The sequence below is a fragment of the Acomys russatus genome, chromosome 6 (assembly GCF_903995435.1).
Source record: "Acomys russatus chromosome 6, mAcoRus1.1, whole genome shotgun sequence".
NCBI lineage: Eukaryota > Metazoa > Chordata > Mammalia > Rodentia > Muridae > Acomys > Acomys russatus.
The window spans coordinates 62,091,000-62,106,209 of NC_067142.1; the positions used below are offsets into that span (position 1 = coordinate 62,091,000).

The 15,210-nt window shown below is 38.7% G+C and overlaps 1 protein-coding gene across 6 annotated transcripts in view; it reads right to left on the reverse strand.

Annotated features, from left to right (window-relative positions):
* Positions 1–15,210, reverse strand: part of Pou2f1 (POU class 2 homeobox 1) — a 141,638-nt gene that overhangs the window by 92,573 nt on the left and 33,855 nt on the right. For 2 of the 6 annotated variants that reach the window (XM_051147779.1, XM_051147775.1), the window contains exon 1: positions 2,461–2,575. The exons of the other annotated variants lie outside the window; for them this stretch is intronic. The gene's annotated coding sequence lies outside the window, so the exon portion shown is untranslated. Of the gene's footprint in view, positions 1–2,460; positions 2,576–15,210 lie in introns of those variants that run through there. 6 annotated transcript variants of the gene reach the window in all.

The window sequence follows — 15,210 nt, forward strand, 5'->3', positions numbered from 1 at the left end:
ATAAAAATTAGGATAGTAGCTCACAATCTTTGAATTAGGGAAGATAAGCATTTAAGTTGTGAAAAGCTGTTCTAGTTTTTATATCATTATAAAATAAAAATCTTCATTACTTTAATATCTACATCCTGTCAGCACTTACGGCACTGTAGGAAAGTACACCACACTCAGTCACCCACACCTAATGGCCTTTCATTCAGGCGAGACTACGTCACAAGCTGGGCTCTGGCTATCCCAATCTCTGTTTCTGTGTGTCACACCCAGGAAGCCTTTCTCTTGGCATTCAATCTTTAAATCAATTAATCATATAAACAAGCAGTACTCAAATCACATACTTCAACTGATTTTGTTTTCTCTGAAAACTCTTCATTTTAAATTTGTACACTTGTTTGGTTTCTAGTTTTCCCCACTACAAGGAAAACTTCCTGAGCTCAGGGTATTATTAGTCTTATGTACTAGAGCAATTTCACTTCTGTGGCAGAACCTGAGAGAGGTTCAAAAATACTTGTGGACGGATGAAAAAACGGTTCTGAGAAAGTCAACAAATGTTAAACCAAGCATACTAGACTTAAGTTCACAATTAAAGGTTTTGTTTAGTTTTGTTTTAAAGATTAGAATATAAGCAGGGCACCTATTGTTGATTTTTAATGAAGGCAGCTAATAAAATCCAATATACTGTTTTCACAGAATATCTGGGGCTCAGCAGTTAAACAAGCAAACAAACAGAACACATTTTAGCAAGTCCCCCTTTTCTGAAAGCAAAGCTATGGAGGGCCTGGTACACCTTCTGCCTGCAATGCCAGCAAGTTGGTTTTGGGGGTTTGCTTGCTTCATTTTGTTATGCCTGTGTTTCCCTGGGATTAGCATATATTCTTAAAACCAATAAACCTAAAACTAACTTCTAATGAGTGCACATGAAAGCTGAGTATTCTCACTAGTAAATTCCAGATTCAAATGGCAAAACACTGATAGTTAAGACTTTGGTTAATTAAAGCACAAGGTCAATTAATATAGCTTCATTAGATTCATTTAAAATTTTCTTATTCTAAGTTAAAATATGCTCAGTAGCCTGCAAGAAGACACATTTTTAAAAGACATTCATTTCAAATTACATCTGAGACATTTGTAAAATAAAATAATCTTGAGAGAGGGCAAAGATTACGGTTTCTCTTGAAGAATTCTTATTCTATGGTCTGTAGTGGTTGACTATGGAAGCATACTATTTTGGGAAAGTTGATAACTGTTCTGTTAATACAAAATAAGTTGTATACAGTTTACTAATAGTTACCGATATATTTCCAATTTTTTTGTTGTTCACATTTCTTGTACTTTAGTCTTTTCTTTCTGAGTTCAACTTCTTCTACCTTAAAAATGTCTCTTAAAAGCTCCTTTTAGTAAAGGATATGGTGACAATCAACTCAGTTTATACAACACTCTCATTTCATCTTTATCATCTTTATAACAGTTTGGCTGTGAAAAATTAAGGTTGCTTTCTCCCAGCATTTTGTAAGTGTTCTTAGGTGAATGTATTTCCATACTCACGTATGTTCTCAGAGGATATGCACTTGAAATGAGAATTGCTTGAGAATTCTCTTCTCTAGAGCTCCAATTAATTCATTTTAAACTTTCTTGTTGGAGGTTGGTCAGATGTATTTTGATGTTAATTACTGCTTGCTGTCTCTGAGCCCCACCTTGTCCCTTGCCTAAGAGCCCAACCTGTTTGACCATTAAAAGGCCATCACACCTGGGCAGGGCAAATGGGATCCATGTGGCTAAGGTTCCCAGGCTTTGAGGAGACAGAGGGAATTTTGAATGAGAGTAGAGACCAGAGGAGAGGAAGAAGGCTGCTCCATGGATTAGAGAAAGAAGCACATGGCTGGTATGGATTGAGGGCTCCATCCAGGGTAAGAGCATTAGTAAGTATTTGGGATTATGGATGGGAGGCAGTGCAATAGAAATTATTAGATGGTATGGAATTGGGGCAGGTATCAAATACCTGCCCCACTATGGGATGTAGTTTAGGGGATTAATATCTGCTCTGCCCCAGGTTAACTAAGGCTATTTTAAAATATAACAGGTGTCTTGTGTCTTGATTGATTGCTAGCAGCTTAGAAAATACAGTCATAATAATAACTCTAGACCTGATAATAAGCATTATTAGGCATATTGACAAATTGACAACAACACTTTCTCATTCTGTTCTCTGTATCTCTTACCTTCTTTTTCATATTTAAATCTATAACACTAGTAATCTGGTCAATTTCCTAGACCTACCATTAATTTCTTCAAAATTCCTTTTTCAAATGTACTACCTACAGAAAATTAAATCTCAGCACAACCTTTTTCCTGTTTAGAAACTACTATGCCAAATACGCCTAGTCATTTTTGCAATTTGTTCTGTGCCCATGTTTCAATCCCCCTTTTAAAGTATTTTTACATTAATTTAAATAATGAATTACATACTTAGAATGATCTGAAGTTCAGGGGGAAAGAAGTCAGCTTCTATTGTTGATTGTTTTTCATATAATTTTCTGATGCAAAGTTGATCAAATCACAGTTACATTTTTAATAATTCATTTGATGGAACAGAAAGTCACACTGCAGGAAGCTTAGGCTTCGTTACTCCTGTACCTTCCTTTACCCAGTCTCATGGTGTGTCCATATTCATGATGTCCAGCAACAGCCTAGGTCCTCTCCTTTGTCCCACCTGGTTCCTGTTATCAGAAACTCTGTAAATATTCATACTCTATCTCACCCTTCAAGAGCTGTCTCCACTTCCATTTCTTACAGGAGCCTACTTTGAACAACCATACTTAACTCGGAAGCTCCTGAAAATCTACCACAATGTCTTACCCAAAAGAGAAAGGGCAACTGAGATATAAACACTTGCAATGGTCCGAAAGAAGAAAACAATCCTTCTAAGGGGAGTGAGGCTTAAATTGTGATATCCTCCCCTTATTCTAAGTTTTTGTGACTCCAGGGCTTTTATTAAGATCATCCTAAAGCTGGGCGATTTCCTACTTTTCCCAGAAGACTAAGTTGAGTATACTGCTTACAGGAGATGCACCAGGGTCTATATTAGCAATGTATACTATTTAAAACAGGTAAGTTGAAATCACTAATCAAAGAAATAAAAATGAACAAAGAAAAATTATCCAAGCACCCTAAATCACGAATAAGATAGTTAAAGGATAAATAGGAATAAATACTGAAGAATATGGCTTGAATTTGCTGTGACTGAGACTTTACTGTCTCCATAAATCTCCACAGCAGGATGGATGAAGCTGGTTAAGAGCACTTACATTTGGTTAATATAGAGATAAATACAATTAAAAACGCATGTGGTCTTTAGTGTTTATTAAACAGCAATGAGGCCCCTCTCTTCATAACACAAAGCATGGAAGACCACTTCACTAAAACACAGAAAAGGGCTGGAGAGGTGACTTGGTGGTTAAGAGCACTTGCTGCTCATCTTGAGGAACAAAGTTCATATCCCAGATCCGGAGAACAAGTCCAGTGTTCTGCAAGCACATGTTACTCTAGCTCTGAGGAACCTCACACCTCCTTTTGGCCTTTGCAAACACAACTGTGTACCTGTATGCATGTACAGACACACTCACATACACACACTCACAAACACAAATAAATAAACAAATAAAAAAACAAGATCTTTAAATAAAGAACACTCAGGGACCAAAGAGATGGCTCAGTGGTTAAGAGCTCTGGCTGCTCTTCTAGAGGACCTGGGTTCAATTCTCAGCATTTCTCCAGTAGCTTACAACTGTAATTCCAGTTCCAAGTGATCACTCTTCTGGCTCCTAGTGGCAACAGGCACACATGTGATACACAGACTCATATGCACGTGAAACACTCATTCAAATAAAATTAAAGTTATAAAGTGATTTTTTCGTGTGCTAATCTCAAATGTAGAACACTGAACTGGAAAGATGGTTCAATGGGCAATGTGCTTGCAAAACAAGCATGAAGACATGAGTTCAAATCCCAGAACCAATGTAAAGCTGACATTAATTACTTTCTTCTCACAAGAATAATCACAAGTTTTGTTTTGTTTTTAATTCCCATTTACACATGAAAAACAGAGAAAAAGTATTGGGTAAACTGTTCAACAACACCTCAAACAGAGTCTAACCATATCATAGTTTTCTTAAGGCTCCACTTAAAAGCAAAAAAAAAAAAAAAAAAAAAAAGTCTTACTTGGTCTCTGGGTTTACATTTCTTTGCTCAAGTAAAACAAAGCTTTCTTAAATTTGCTATTTTATTAATCAGGTACCTACCATGAATGCAGAAATTTAGAGAATGCTACTAAGAATTTTATTTATTTATTGTAACATCTACCCGAGAGAGGAGAGAAACATGCAGCTGGGAGGTTACAGCAGAGCTAGCTCATTTAACGTCTAGTTTGCATGGTGAAAGACAATGCTGGGCAGTAGAACTTCTGTTTTAGGGACACATTTACATGTACCATGCTGAGCTAAACACGCTTGAGTTAAATTTGTACTCAAGTCTCTGTTTATTGAAGAGTGGATGACATGACAATAATATAATTGCTTGTTTCTATTAGTTGTACCCTGCATTTGACCACCATTTCTTAAGCATTACTCAAAGATTTTGAGCATATTTGTGTGGGAACTCTGTTGTCTACTGTAGGATGCCAAGTCTTAAGCCACGAGAAGCTGTCAGTGACCTTTTCTCCAGCTATGGTCAGAGAGACACAGAGGCAGAGAGAGGGTACCGAGACTCCTCCAAAGCCAGGCACCAATGTTCCTCAGTACTCAGGAGGCTGAGACAGGAGGACTAAGGATAGCCCAGGAGTTAAGAGGCCAAATCTAAACAACATAAGATCTCATCTGAAAAAGCAAGAGTGGCTGTGTCAAATACTGTTCTCAGTTCGGAGCTGTTGGCATAAGGTTATTATGTAATTCAAATGCTGATTTCTGTACCCCCTATATCTGTTTGCAAGCCTTGTTCTGAGAGTTTCTGGTTTAAATGTTGTATAAACTCTGCTCCCCAATTGTCCCCCTGATGTCAATAAAGCAGCTTAAAGCCAATTGATGAGCAGGGGACAGAATAGGGCTGGATTTCTTGCCAGCCAGGAGAGGAGTTAGAAAAGGCCGGGGTGGGGGGGGGGGTGGGGTGGGGAAGGGGTGAGAGGGTGTGAGCAGGGTGTGGAGGTATGTGGGTGATTCAGCCTAAGGGAGAGGTGCAGGAAAGATCCTGAAGAAGGAGCTGAAGCAGAGGAAAACTACCAAGTATCCCTGGGCTGTTTGCTCGGAATAAGACAAAATGACACAGTAGGTTAAGAATAGACATAAACTGCTCAAGATTGTGAATGAAACTTATTTTTAAACAAATATAAAATCTTCTAAAATCATGAATATTCACATGCTACCAGCCAGAACTCTACAGCACACAATTTCTACTTAGGTATTCAGTTTGTCAATAAATTTGCCTAATGACATGCTGGAGTTCTCTTTAATTGTGGAGTTGGTTTTAATATCATTTGTCTAATATTTTGTTAAGTCAAGAAGTTCTTATGCTCTTCAACTTAATAACTACCACTTACTGAGCCCCTATTCTCTGGTCCAGCAACTCTGCACACTATCCTCAAGAAAGCTCAATTTAAAGACAGGCAACAGAGCTCGGGAAAGGCATCCAGTCTCTACAACTACTCTTAGCCCCTCTATCATCCTGCTTCCCAGCAGCTGGCAGATAACTAACTGCTCTGTACCACTCACCTAAGATCTTAACCAAGACTAAAGAGACCATATACAACTTCAAGGTTCAGTTTGCACCCCCAACCCCCAAATGAATGCTTAAGACATACAAATCCTTATAATATCCAATTTGAAGTTCTTGGATTCATTTATCCCCCTGGTCCTTAATCATCCTGTTTCTTAGACTTTCCTTTCAGTAATGGGTTAGTTACTGAAGCATCATAAATAATGTCATATGTAATACATAGGGATCACTTTGATAAAAGGGTAGAAAAACATATTGTTTTCATAATATTTCTCTTAAAATCCAGAACTAGTCTTGGCCAAGGCTGGCACCTTCTGTCCTTCCTTTTCTTCCCTTTTTGAGACAGTCTCTCTCGCTACGTAGGCCTGGCAGGCCTTGTACTCAAAAGATCCACCTGCCTCTGCCTCCCAAGTCCGGGGATTAAAGGTGTGTGCTACCACCCCTGGCTTAAATTACTTTTAAGATTAAAAATCTTGCTTTATGTGTATGAGTGCTTGTCTACATAAAGGTATGTGTATAAAGTACCCCCAGGGGCCAGAAAAGAGCATCGGACCTCCTGGAACTGGAAGTGCTTAGTTCTAGGCTGTTTGTGAGCTGCTATGTGGGCGCTAGGAACTGAACCCATGTCTTCTGCCATAGCAGCAACTGCTCTTGACTGCTGAACCTTCTCTCCATCTGTAAATCCTCTTCACTGTTAACTGCTTGAAAACCAATATCCAACAGATATAAAGTAGGTTGTTTTTCCTCAAACACAGTTTCAAGCTTGCACACTATGGTTCTCTTGTCATTTTTTTTTCTTATTTAGACAATCACAGTTTTTATGCATTTTTGTTACTGGGATAAGCACTCTCAAATACTTATGTGCATATAAAGGAAGACTGGTTTATAAATGATCTTGGGAGAACTATGTAGCTTAATGTTTCCTCATCTAAACCACAGCCAAGTAAAGACTGAACACTTCACTCTCCTCCCATGAGGATTGAAATCTAAAGTATATAGCTTGCAGATGAGAACTTGGGGCACTTTGTACTGATGGCTTTGAAAATATGATGTGCACTGTTACCTAGCACTTTAAAGCACTTACTACACACGAAGTCCTAGGTGCACCAGTTCTCTAACTGGTACAGCACACCACAGTATCAAGCACACAGAGAAAATATACACCATTTAACTTGAGGACTACTAGAGATGTAAACTGTGTTTAGCACAATTTATATCAAGGAAAGTGTTAGAAAGAAGGTCAAACAAACAAAGGAAGGAAAAGAGGGTAAAGCTGCAACCATGAAAAGAAAATACCTCAGAAAAGAGTCAAAGATTTGTAGTAGTCTGAACTAAAATCATAACAAAATGAAGGAAAACTGGTCTACAAAACCTTGACCTCTCTGTTAAACAGGATCATGTAAGGATCATGTAAAATCCTAATGTCAAAATGGGAGATGCTCTTTTTAAAAGTAATAATCACAATGGCTCATACTTTCAATTCTGGCCACAATGTCACAGGGCTGACTAGAGAATTCACTTTGTTAAGAACATGACCACATGTTCATTAACAGAAAGTGGTCAGCTATTTTTCCACTCTCAAAGGGAGTAAATACACTAGTTGTAGAGCAAATGTCCCCTACCTCACCCCGCAAAAAGGAGGGAAAAAAAGCATACATGAACCTTTTAAAAATAGCTCAGATGCCCAGTAGCTTTGCTCCTCAACACATTTACTTTTATCGTAACAGAAGAAAGCTTCATTATTTTTGAAAGTTTTTTTTATTTACTTATTTATTGTGTGTGTGGGTGAGTGAAATGAGTATGTGCGATGGGATGCACATACACACAAGCCAAAAGAAGACATCTTACGTCTCAGAATTGCAACTACAGCTCTTTGTGGGGTGCCTGGCTTGCTTCATGGCTGTTGGGATTCAAACTCTACTCCTTGTGGTTCAACAGTAAGTGCTCTTACATGCTAAGCCATCTCTCCAGCTCAGCTTTATTATTCTTAATACCACAAATTTATAGCATGATTTCTGATAAAATATTGTGCCAGGACAGTTCTTACTGACTCTGGTTCCTACTAGCACTTCTTTACCCTGGACCGACAGCACTGCTGCTACCTCTCCCCCAGGCACCTCAATCCCGTAAGTATGAATATGTTCTCTCTGGGACACTTAGGTTACAATTCCCTTGCCCAAGAATCTCATTTCTCCCTGCGCCAAGTCCTATTTCCTATCATCTTACTCATATTTTTAAATAACAAAATTATCAAGTACTTCCATATTTATGTGGTTGCAAGGGTGGGCCATTCCTCTGACCCTTATATTCTATCAGGGAGAATAAGACATTGGTAAGAAAAAGAAATGGTTTGGCAAAAAACTATACTGGCACCTTCTAATATCTCCTGACTACAATCAAAAGCAGAAGTCAGTTGCATTACTCCTGAAAACACACACTGAATTTCATCAATGCATCATGTTTTATCAGTTTTACACCTCCATGTACCACCAAATACCAGGGAAGTACTGTATATGTTCTCTAGACACTGTCAGCCTTATGTATGTTCTGCACCAGTATGGTGAGGAGGAAACAGAACACAGGGATATCAGCCTTGTTAGTATGCTGTGATGGGTAACACTGACTGTGAACCTGAACGAGTGTCTGGGAGGGAGTGTCTACGTTAGGTAAATGGAAGTGTCCTTAACTGTAGAAGCACCATCCACAAGCTAGAATCCCAGATGAATAAAGTGAGCTTCACACCAGCATTCATACCCTCTTCCTGGTTGTGGATGCAATGTGACCCACTCCCCTTGTTGCCATGACTTCCCTATCATGGACTATACCTTCAAATTGTGAACTAAAAGAAAATCCCTCCTTTTTGTCACAGCAAAAAGGAAAGTAAAGCACAATCAAAGTCACAGCCTCATTAGCTTACCTAGCTAAAGTCAGGCATTCTTAAGTGATCATTTTATTTGTAAAGTGCTTGCTTACATCTGTTGTTCCCACACTTGGGAGCCTAGGCAGGAGACTTAAGAGTTTAAGACCAGACTAGGCTGTATACCAAGAATCTCCGCAGAAAAACAAACAAACAAAAACATATCCAAATATACAAGTATGTACCCAGTTAATTTAAAAACAAACTTATTATCATAGAAAGATAAATGGAAGGGTGGAGAAACACCTAAACTCTACAAAACGTCTAGTATATTATAGACCCTCAAATATTTACTAACGTAAACCAAAAACCTTGTATCAGCCTGAATTTTTTTTTTTAAAGACAGATTAAAAAAAAAAAAAAATGGAGCTCCCAGACTATCTGAATAGGTGTGTCCAGTTCCGGAACGTCTGGTTTTATCTGATTTTTAATTTCAAAACTGCATCACTTGGCAGTCATTATATTCATCTTTGAGACCTACATAGATAATGATGCCCTTAAACTCCCTGGAAAGTAAAATATACAGACCAATGATGTACCCTGAGTACACAGAAAAGGTCAAAATAGAGTTATTAAATCATCATTTATAAACAGGGTACCAGGTAAAGAGGATACAATAGTGATTAAAACACACCAGTCCCATTGCAGAGACATACAGCAAATTATGCCACAGTCTCTGAAGAAAAAGAACTATCATGGAATCACTACACCAAGCCGTTCTCGCATAAAAACTGTCTTTGTGTGGAAATGTGAAGGATAAGATAACAACTGACGAGGCAAGGACAGGTAGAAGGCCAAAGCAGGGCATCCGTGAGAATCTGGACACAGGCCTAAGTAACGTTGGTATAGACAGAGGGACAAAAGGTGAGGCTGAAAAAGTAGAGTGGGACATATTGCCCTGACTTCCTAAGATAGGATCCTAAGAGGGACTAAATTTGTCCTTTCATGGCATACACCACTGTTGCTTCAGTACTGACAACTACAGGAGGGTTACAGGTGCACCTGCTGCGCTCTGGAGGGAGATGATGGTTGCTTATGCTAGGGGAAGACAGGCTATGGGTTTGGGAAGAAAGGGGGCAAGTGTCTTTTCCTTGGGCATGAATAGTTTGATATTCTTCACTGAAATACAGGACACAAGACAACGCCAGCAAACAGTAACCGAGGCCACGGGCATGAATGCACGAGGTAGTAGAATGAAAAGAAATGGAATCCTAGAATGACGCCTTCAGGGATCCAAAAAAGCAGCAGTTACCAGGGAGATGAGAGGAAACGAAGGGTGTGGTTTCAGCCTCCAGAGAGAGCAGTTTCAAGAAAGAGAGTGTGTGTCAAGGTGTCAGGAAAGGAAAGTTCTGGGTTAATGTTCACTGTACTTCCTGAACTGGGAGTCACTCCGTCCAACAAGCCTGCACCAACTGGGGACAGGTGTTCCAGTGCGTGAGGCTCTGAGAGCAGCACAATAACTGAAGTTATTTACACATGCAGAGGAGTTAGTTCTGTGTAGAATAACCCTGAAACTTATGTGAAGTAGCCACTAAGAAGTGAAGAAAACTATCACTTTGTTCCTGCATGCACAGATAAGGACAGAAAAACCTAGCTATGAGATGTCTCATTTTTAGCTAGTAGCAGGTTGTTCACTCAGAATAAATTTCTTTCATCAGTGGTTGTAGCTTTTGTTTTTTCACACGGGGTTTATGCAATCATAAGCAATATGGCTCAGTCAGGCTTGATTACTCAGGAAGGGAAAAAAAACCATGAAAATTAACACTTTAACTATGGCTTTTTAAAACCTCTTCTAAACCTAATAATTTCCTCTGCTCTATTTTAAAAGATATTCATTAGTGTCTGTGCCCACCATGTATTTGTGGGTGGTCAGAAGGGAGTGTCAGATCCTCTAGAGCTGCCTGACATGGACGCTGGGAACCAAACTTGGGTCACCTGAAGGGCAGCAACTGTGAACTATCAAGCAAACGCTCCTGCTTCTCATTCAGTATTTAAATCTCTTATTTTTATTGTCTGAAGCAGGTTGAGGCTTAATAGAAATAAGAAAAGAGAAATGGACTATAAGTTCAAATTCTTGTGCACACACTACTCCCTTCGCAACTCAGTAACAACCTAAGTTACCCCAAGTTCTTAGTCAGAATATGACAAGACCTCCCTGTTACTCCCAACAACTGCCACACTTCTAAGTATGACATGGGACAAGCAGAGCATATTGGCTGACCCCAAGAGCAAGAGAAAGGTAAGCCAGTGTTTAGAATGTGATCATTTAGTGTATCTTTAAAAAGTATTCATTTGTTTATTGTGTAAGTGAACCAGGCCAGCATGTGGAGGTCCAAGGACAACTTGCAGGGTTGATTCTGTCTTTCTACCTTGTGGGTTTTAGGAATCAAATTCAGTAGTGAGGCTTGACAGCAAGCACTTTCACCCACTAAGTCATCTTGACAACCTTCACTTAAAGTGCCTAATGTATAACTTCTGGAAATCTTAATTCTTTCAGGAAAGACTAACTGCTCATCTCAATGAATTTGGCTCAAACGGAGCAAAAGCTTTTCCAAACAGCAAATAGCAATTCTGATGTTCAAGTTCCTGTAACCTTTCCAAGTGTAGGTAAAGACAGAGCTTCAAAGTTCTCAGTAGACTTGGGACAGCAAATTAGACTTCTGAAAAGCATTTGATTTTTCACAATTCAAATGAGAGAAGCAGAGGAAACTAAGTACTCTCCACCCCTCAAGTCCCTATAATTCGAGCACTGGGAGTAGGTGGGTCACTGAGTTCAATGAGGCCAGACTAGGCAACCTATGGAGACTCTATCTCTAAAGGAAAAAAAGAAAAAAGTATCCTCAACCAAGGGAGTATTATCAAGAACAATGGCATAAAATTGACTGTACAGGTATTACATAGAAATAATCAAATTATTTTCTGGGTCAATGCACGTATTCCTGACGAGCATATGTAAGCATAAAGGAATTTCATTAATGGCCAGGAACTTCTAGTTTTAGAAAACTACATTTCTGAACCAGGAAAAATATAAAATTTAATTTTTATGGGCCATATAGTCCCTGGTACAACTACTCCGTACTTCATAGCCCAAGAACAGCTAGAAATATCAAAGATAATCCATACACAAATGGGTATTTTGATGTCTTGATTCAGGCTTAATTGTGTCTGTTAGCATCTTAATTTCAAGTACTCTTAATATACCATAAAATCTTGTTTCTTCTAATTTTTTTTAACACATCTGAAAATATAAAACCAACTCTTGCCCCTGGGCCAAGTAAATATAGAGAGCATATGAGACAGAGCTAGCATTTGCGAAATAAGGACCATGTCAAGCTGGCAGAAGGACCACTGTCTGCCCACCTATGTTTTCACCAATGTCTGTGGAAATAAGGACCATGTCAGGCTGGCAGAAGGACCACTGTCTGCCCACCTATGTTTTCACCAATGTCTGTGGAAATAAGGACCATGCCAGGCTGGCAGAAGGACCACTGTCTGCCCACCTATGTTTTCACCAATGTCTGTGGAAATAAAAATTTGTTTCTCTCTTGATAGTTGACTAATTTCTTCTTTCCATTCCCAGTTCTAGTCTTCCAAAGAAACTTTCTTAAGTCTTTGTTTCATTATATCTCTCCTATCCTTGCACATCGCTCCCCAGGACACAGCTTAAATGTCCTGAAATCAGAATCTATCCATATGAAGGAGCAGAACCACCCATCTTAACTTTTTATGAATCCTACTTCCTTGAACTACTGTAAGGCTCCAAATCTTTTCATGCTCAATCTTTCAATAAATATAGGTTTGATCAATCTTATTATTCCCTTTCTCTTTCAACCTTCATTTAATTCTATACAATGAGACCCCCGTAAGCAGCCTTGGCAGCTACAGAAGGAAGGTTTTAGTCACAAATACATTTAACGTTTAAAATTGCCCCAGCAACTCCTCAAATAGCTTCAAAGAAAGCTCAAAAAGACAAGCTGACCTGCTGCTCAATTGCTTCTATCACCATCTTCTTGGATATTCTTTCTTATTTTAAAATTTACTGTTTACTTGATTTTTTAAATTTTTGCATGGTTACAATAGGATAAGGGCATAAAACATTTTAAAGACTTAATGTGTCTTTAAATGTAAAGCTATATGGTTCTAAAATGACAAACTATTTAATACAATATAACTTCAATGTAATTTGGAGCATAAAATACAAAATACTAACCTAGAAAGTTATAACCACAACCCTTAAAGGCAGGAAATCATGTTTATTTCACAACAGTAACCCTAAATGTATGAACTACATGGATGTGTAGGCTCTTGTGCAGGGGATTAGCAAAAAGAAACATCAGGGAGTTAGTGACAAGCTGTATGGCAGGAACAAAACCGTGTTCTTGAAATGTGCTGGCAGGAGACGGAGCATGCAATAAAAGAATGAGAATTTGCTCTCCATCTCTCAATGGCAAATGTTTAAATGCACACACACATATCAAAGCTGTTAACAGTGAATCCAGCAGGGCTGTGTAAGTGACTGCACAGGAGTTCGGCTATCTGTGTGTGGCTGTCAATGATTTCTCCTGAAGACAAATGCCATCCAGAAAAAAATAAAAGAAGAAAAACATCCTAATGTGTGGGCACAGGCAAAAGCAAGACAAGGTTAGAACAAGTCTCTCTGCTTGCCTCTGAGAGTCCAGGCTGCATCTTTAGAACATCCCATACATCCAACAGAAGTGGTAATTTTCTACACAAATACAAAGCAAGAGGCTTTTTGCCTTTTATTTTGCTGCCAAGTATATACTCTGAAGGATTCTTGCTGACTGCTGTACCCTCAAATCATGAAACTATTCATGATTCCTAAAAAGCAACTACTAGGGTCTAAGGATGGTCAAAACATTTGTTTTTAATATTTAACACACATACACAATACACTCACATAAAGCCAGGTAAAAAAAAAAATAGGATCAAAAATGTTAAATATGTTAGGTATTTTTAATGTGACTTTCACGTTAAAAAAAGAAGTCAGCATATCAATTTCACCTCATGAAAATTTTAAAATAACATGTCACTATTTCTAGAAAAGGTTTATTTAATGTCCTTTATAACTTCACTAAATCATATCTATAATCCGAAAAGGGCAGCCCCATAATTCACAGCAAGTTCAAGGTAGCCTGTAAATGTTGTCGCAAATTGCTTGTCGTCAGTTCAGTCTTACAAAAAGAAGGTATATGCTGCTGAAAGGTCAACCCTTACCCTTTTCTACATTAAAATAAATGCTTTTATTTTAAACTTATAGTAAAAAGACATCCTTCCTCCTTCTGGCATTCTTTCCATCTCTTTACTCCCTGACAATACCACACACCATTTACTGACTGTCCAATTTCTTTCACAGAATACAAATAAAACCAATACCCAAGCCTCCAGTCATCAAGACTCCGTATCTGCAGCACAGTAAAGAGGCACTGGCTATTTCAACATGCTTGGTAACTTGTTGGTCTTTCCCTCTACAGTTTAACTGTGAACAAATACCAGGAACCATACACTCCTTTGTAAGTGCAATTGGCATTTTCAGCAATATTAAAACAACTGTACAATAAGCAGACTAATCTCAAATATATACAACATGAACTTTAAGCAACTTCTGGCCAGGTGTGGTTGCTGGGAAGTGGAGGCAGGAACATCAGGTATTCAAGGTCATCCTCAGCTATACAGTGAATTCAAAGCCAATCTGAGCTACATGAGATCCTGCCACAAAAAAATAAAAGCAACCAGTTTCTGTATAGTTTGCCCCCTACTTTTTACCACTTAAAGCTTTCCCCCCCCAAGTTCTCAGTTCAATTCCAATGAAAACACAAAGAGTAGCAAACCTATGGGTAATTCATATACATGACACCAAAGAACAAACATGCAGATTACCAACAGGTTCTCATTTAAAGACTGCACACAGCAATTAAATTTGTTCTGTTTGCCTGTTCTGTTGCATGGACAAAGAGAAAGATAACTAGCTCACAAATCCACAGTGAATGTAAATCAAAGTTATAACTTAAAAAGCCAGGCCATTAACCAGCACAGAGTAGAACAATACCTAAGTCTGGCTCCTTCCACCTGCCCTGGATCTTGGGTTGCGGCTTATCTAACAGCTAATTCTCCCTTCTTGTGAGGTTTTACTTGGTGTGCCTGTTCTCCACTTCGATTTCTACCCCTGTAGTTTTTAAAAGGACATAAAGCAACTGTATTAAGAATGCCTAAAGATATCAAAGACCCTAAAGCTCTACTGGTTGTGTGTGGCATAGGAGAAAGGGGAGAAAACGTGAGGTAATGAGGATCTACTATATTTACCTTATGTGCAGGGCATGTGGACAACAATAGAAACTATGTAGGGTGCACTTTTGGTCAGAAAAGAACATGGCAGCCTAATGGGAGGCCTTTGTTCTTCAAAAGGGGCTCCTTTCTCCCTTTTGTGCTTCACTTAATTCATGGCATCTGAGCTGCTCTTGAACTTGACAGATGAGAGAAAGAAAGGGAGAGGAGAGGGAGACTCACACAAAGAGAAG